This window comes from Gossypium hirsutum, chromosome A06 (genome assembly GCF_007990345.1).
Source record: "Gossypium hirsutum isolate 1008001.06 chromosome A06, Gossypium_hirsutum_v2.1, whole genome shotgun sequence".
NCBI lineage: Eukaryota > Viridiplantae > Streptophyta > Magnoliopsida > Malvales > Malvaceae > Gossypium > Gossypium hirsutum.
Window position 1 is genome coordinate 78278337 of NC_053429.1, and position 5909 is coordinate 78284245.

The following is a 5909-nucleotide window of genomic DNA, read 5'->3' on the forward strand; positions in this document are numbered from 1 at the left end:
TTTTCACACATTTATTTTAGACAATAAATATCATGTTCAAATAATTTGGTTACTCGGTTTAGCGGTCCCGAAATCGCTTTCCGACTAGGGTCAAATTAGGGGTGTCACAATGAGAATGTGCATATATGAAGTTATCCATTTAGCCATATGAATGTTATACCTTAGCCGAAACTAATTTCATTATTCAAAACTTACTAAGCATTAAATGCTTACTCCGTTTCTTTGATTCTCTATTTTATAGATTTTGGTTCGTCAGCTATCGAGCTCGGGATTGTCGAAGTCGAATTCGTCCACACTATCAAAGCCCTTTTGGTACACTTTTGGTTGAACTCTGAAAATGGCATGTATAGGACTACCCTTTTTGTTGTTGGTCATGTACCCTTGGTTTTGTATAAATTTGGATAGCCATGCGAAAATGGCTTATATACTCTTTCAGCATAGCATTATAATCGTTTTGTAAGTTGTTCATTGAGAGGTATGGAAATGTTTAGTAACGATTAGCCATTGGAATGGTTAATCATGATCATTTTGTTGCTTTGTATGACAAATTCTAGTTGATTCATGGAAAACCATGAAATAGGTAACGTTTACCTTAAAAACAGATGCTGACAGCAGCAGTGGTGTGGATTTGAAAAATCACTAAAAATAGTAGGAATGGAATTAAATAGTGAATAAATTATGTAATTGAAAATTGATGAATCTACTTTCATATGGAAGAAACGAAACAAACATATGAGTCGTATTGTAAGAGATATTTAAGTTTTCGTGGAACAGGGCCAGAGCGATTTCTGGATCTCCTGATCTGACTTTGGAAATTCACTATAAATTAACCAGAGATAATTAGAAGTCATTCCATATATTTATAGATTCCTTTTTGAGTCTAGTTTTGTTAGAAACAAATGGCATAAGTAATGAAGCCCTGTACTGGAAGATATATAAGTCGTAACGCATGAAGGTCAGAGCAGTCGAACCCTAACATAGGGGAGACTTTAACTAATAAACTGTACTAATTGGATCGACCAAAAATTCTAGAAAACAATGTGTAGATGGATATATGAGTCTAGTTTCAGGTAAAATTTACGAAACTGGTTTTCGAGTTTTGGAACTCAAGATATGATTTTTAAGGTAACAGTGACGCAGTTAGCCAGCTTGTCTGGAAATTTTTTAAATGGACTGTGAGAATCAATGAAATAAGTCTGTAAATACCTCGTATTCGAATCCGGCAATGGTCTCGGGTACGGGGTGTTACAGGGTTTGCTGGAAGTCTTGTGTTCGATTATGATAGCCCGATTTAGGGCCTAAATAGAATAGTGGTTTTGAAACCACAAATCCAAGATAGAGCTAATTATTTTATAATTATTTTGAGGTCTATGATGTGGTTGCATGATTCTGTGAAAATTTCGTGAAGAAATTTTATACCTAAAGTGTCCAATTCGAAATTAGGGACTAAATTGAATAAGTTGCAAAACTTGCATTCTAGAAGTTTATAGCATGAAATTGTTTTAGAATATTAATTATAAGTCCTTAAATAGCAATTTGACCAATTTCTATGATTTTGGACAAAAATGGACTTACATGGATAAAAACTGAAAGTTTAGTAAAAAGGGCATTTTGGTCATTTAGTTAATAAATGAAATAAAAAGGGAAAAATCAAGCAAAAATTTGCTCATCTTCTTCATTAGGCCGAAATTTCAAGGGTTTCCATGGCTAGGGTTTGTTTCAAGCTTCCAAGCTCCATAGTAAGTGATTCCAAGCCCTGTTTTTAATGTTCTTTATGTTTTTGGAGTCCCGATAACTTGATTAAGCTTATTCTAGCAATAATTTAACCTAGGGTTTATATTTGGAAAAATACCCATAGGTGAAATGTGTTTATTTTTATGTTTTATGGTAGTATATGAAACTTTAAATTGTGTTAAACAACTTTTGCTAAGCGATTTTACGTGAAAACGAGTAAAACGACATAATCGGTAAAAATACCTAATTTCATAAGTACATGTTAAAGTGTGAATTTGATATTGCTATAGAAGGGAAAAATGATCAAAATGTCATAAAACATAAGAAAATAGGATGAAGTTTAATTTCCGAGCCTAGGGGTAAAATCGTAATTTTGTGAAATTTTAGGGGTAAAATTGTTATTTTTGCCATAGGATGTTTTTGGAGTAATTTGAGTAATGTGAGACATTAATAAGTCAAAAGTGTTATTATAGATCAAGAATGACGTGGAATCGACCTTGATCGGGGAAAAGAAAAGATTTCGGACTAAATTGCAACATTTCTATATTTTCCACCGAGGTAAGTTTGTACGTAAATAATTTATCGATTCTTTTTATTTTATTATATTTTGTTATCATATGAAATGTGGCTGCCTATAGAATGATTATTTGTTGTAAATTGCAAATTGAAAAAGGACTATGAATAAATTGTAACATGTTGGAAAGTGAGGAATTTCCCGGTTGAGCCTTCGGAATAGAAATGATACGAATGATCTATTGTGAGGTCACATGGCTACTACATGTACCGGATTATTGGTCGCATGTGTAGTACTAAGTGCAGGCTACTATGCGTACCCGATAACTTCGATCACATGTGTAGTACTAAGTGCAGGCTACTACGTGTGCTGGATATTTGGTCGCATGTGTAGTACTAAGTGTAGGCTACTATGCGTACCAGATAGCTTTGGCTACAAGTGTGAAAATATGTGCAGGCAAATTGAGTATTAGTTATTATTCCGAAGAGTTCAACGAGAAAATCGATTAAGAAAAAATACATGTGAACATGATTATATGATGAATAAGTGTAGGTATATGTTTAAGAAAATTTTGAGCAATATGCTCGATATTTGAGTGAACTTCTATAAGACAAAATGGATTAAGTGAAATTATGTAAGAGTGAATTTTAGTAGTAAAACAGTGTTGGACAGAAGCAATTTTGTGACTTTGAAAATTCACAAAAAATTATGTAAGTTGAACTAAATTTCAAATAAATTATGGAATTCAATCTTAATGAGTATATTTTCATATAAAAGAAACAGGGGGAGCAAACGAGTTTTATATTATGTGATATTCTATTTTTTGTGAGACAGTGTCAGAATGAATTCGAGATCTCCTATTCTGACTTGGAAAAATTGTTAAAAATTGTAGAAAACTAATTATGGGTTATAATTTATATTCCTAGAATATTTGATTAGTCTACTTTTAATAGAAACAAACAAGAACATTATCCGAGTTCTGTTCTATGAGATTTTTATTTTTAGTAAGAAGAGGTCAGAACTGTCGAACAGTGAAACGGGAGCAACTTTAATGAATAAAATGTACTAATTGGCTAAACCAAAAATTCTGAAATTTTTATGGAAAGAAATTATGTGAGTCTAGTTTTTGGAAAATTAATGGATTTAAATTTGGAATTCTGTAGCTCCAGATATAAATGATTTAGTGACAGTGGCTCAAGAAAATAGCTTGACCTGAACATGAGACTGTTCTATTATGATTGTTTTATTTTGAGAAATATGTTGATAAATTGTATATCACTTACGTACTTACTTACTAAGCTTTACGCTTACTCTCTTTTCTTTCTCTTGTCTTATAGTGTCACTAGGCCAGCTCGGGATTCGAAAGATTGTCGGAGATCCATCCGCACTATCAATACTTTTTGGTATTTTGTAAACATTATTTTGGAGTTATGGCATGTATAGATGACTTGGTTATTTTTTTTATATGTCATAATTAAATTGGCCTAAAATGTTGGTCTTCAAAATTTAATAGTTCATTTTGTATATTCCCGTTGATGTTAACTAATGTTGTTCAGATTATAGGACATGAAAATGTATGTTAAAAAAAATTCTATGTCATGATTTCGTATGTTTGCATGTATTATGTTCCGGTAATGTCTCGTACCCTGTTCTGGCTTAGAACACGGGTAAGGGGTGTTACATCGAATCTTTGTGCAAGCGTGATTGCCAATATTTTTGCTCTATTGGCTTGTAAAGTTTCGGTTGAACGAAAAGTCTGAGTAGTGGTTGTTATTGGGATTAGTGGAGAGATTTGAGGGATATGGGGAGTTATGTGAATTATCCTCATTATTTTCTTTTCTTCAAAATTTCGGCTCTTCTTTTCCTCTCTAATGCTTTTGTGTTTTCCTTTTACTAAACTTTTGTCTCTTCCAACCACGGTGTTAATTTTCATTCCGTCGTACGATTTTTAAAGGTAATGGTTATCTTGGTATTTTTGCAATGTTTCCTTTGTATTCTCGTTCTTTTTGAATATTTGACTTAATTTGGTAAATCATTTTGGTAGGTGTACTTCTGGAAAATCGAGACCATTTGGAGTTGTTTTGAAATTTCGTGGTCACTGTTGTGAAGGGTAAGTTCTTGAATCGTTAAAAGGGGTTTTGTTATGCTTTTGAGTTTTGGTCAAGAGATTTCTCGATTGATTCGTTTGAGGATTTAAGTAATCTTGGGTTTTCGGTTGTCGTTATTAGGTATTGTTCGCTTCGGTAGTGCTTCTGGGTCAAAACTCAGGTGTGTACCCGAAATGCAAAAAAATGAGATTTGGTGAAAGCTGAAAAACCCTCACTGTCGACGCCACATGGTCGTACAGTAGGCCATATGGTAGGTTGTGTGTGACAACACGGCCGTGTGATCGACGAAGGCAAGGTCGTGCACAAGACATGACCGTGTGATGGTCAGAACGTGGCCGTGTGAGCCATACAGGCTAGGCCAAATTGGGTGTGTGGGGCACACCAGCGTGTGGGCCCACACAGGAACGCGATACGGGCGTGTGGTACCTGGGCCAAGCCATGTGATCCACACGGGCAAGGGCAATCTGGGCTTATAGGCCACATGGGGTGTGGGCCCACACAAGTAAACCACATAGGCGTGTGGGCCCATTTATCTAAATTTTTCCCTAGGGTTGCACGGGTCGTCCCAAACGACTGTGGGCCTCCTGTAGGGTCAGTAAGGGCTAATTAATCCCCAAACTATATGAACTGCCTGCTTGATATTCTGATCTGATTAGAATTTTGATACATGTTTACTTGCACTATTATCTGCTATCTGTATACGATCATAAGTATGTGAGCATGTTAGATTATTTTTCTGTACTTGTATTTCTCTGTATCTAATATTGGGGTTGGGATGATGTATATTGAAGGAAGTGTTCTGAAAGGTAATTTACACCTATTATATGGCAGCATGATTGCATTATATTTGTTATGTGCCGCATCGGTACTATATGGTGTGTAGGGATGGGTTGGTGTTTTAAACTCCACATGTTGTGTAGGGATGGTCGGAGATGGTGTGTAGAGGATGGGGGTAGGATTCTAATTTTGATTTGTGTATCTGTATCTCTAATGGGCTTAGGCCCGAATCTGTATCTGACCGATTCTTTTTTACTGTATGTGTGTGCATGCTTAATTCTGTGGGGTTACACACTGAGTTTACGTAACTCTTTTCTGTTTGATCTGACAGGTAATCCACAGAAGTAGGCGAATCGGTGCAGCGGGGGACTCGTCAGTGACCACCTGTTACGTACTATTTTCGATTTGGTTTTACTTTAAATTTTTTATTCCTTTTGGATATTTTTGTAAAATGTGGACTTTTCAGACTGTTGTTTTAATGTGGATTTTACCAAAAAGAAAGGCTTTCTAAAAAAATCGAACGATTTTTCCTAAACTTAACGATTTTATAAGCTTCCGCTAAAAAGAGGTACGTCTTTAGACATTTCGACTAACTAAATAAAAGTTTTGGAATAAATATAAACAACCAGAAGTTAGAAAATTGAAATTGGTTTCTACCGATATAACTTTGTTTTCAAAATCCATTCCATGTGACATCGCCAGATTTGGCCATAACGTCTAAGTCGGGTTTGAGGTGTTACATTTAGTGGTATCAAATCCAAGTTACAAAACTTGAC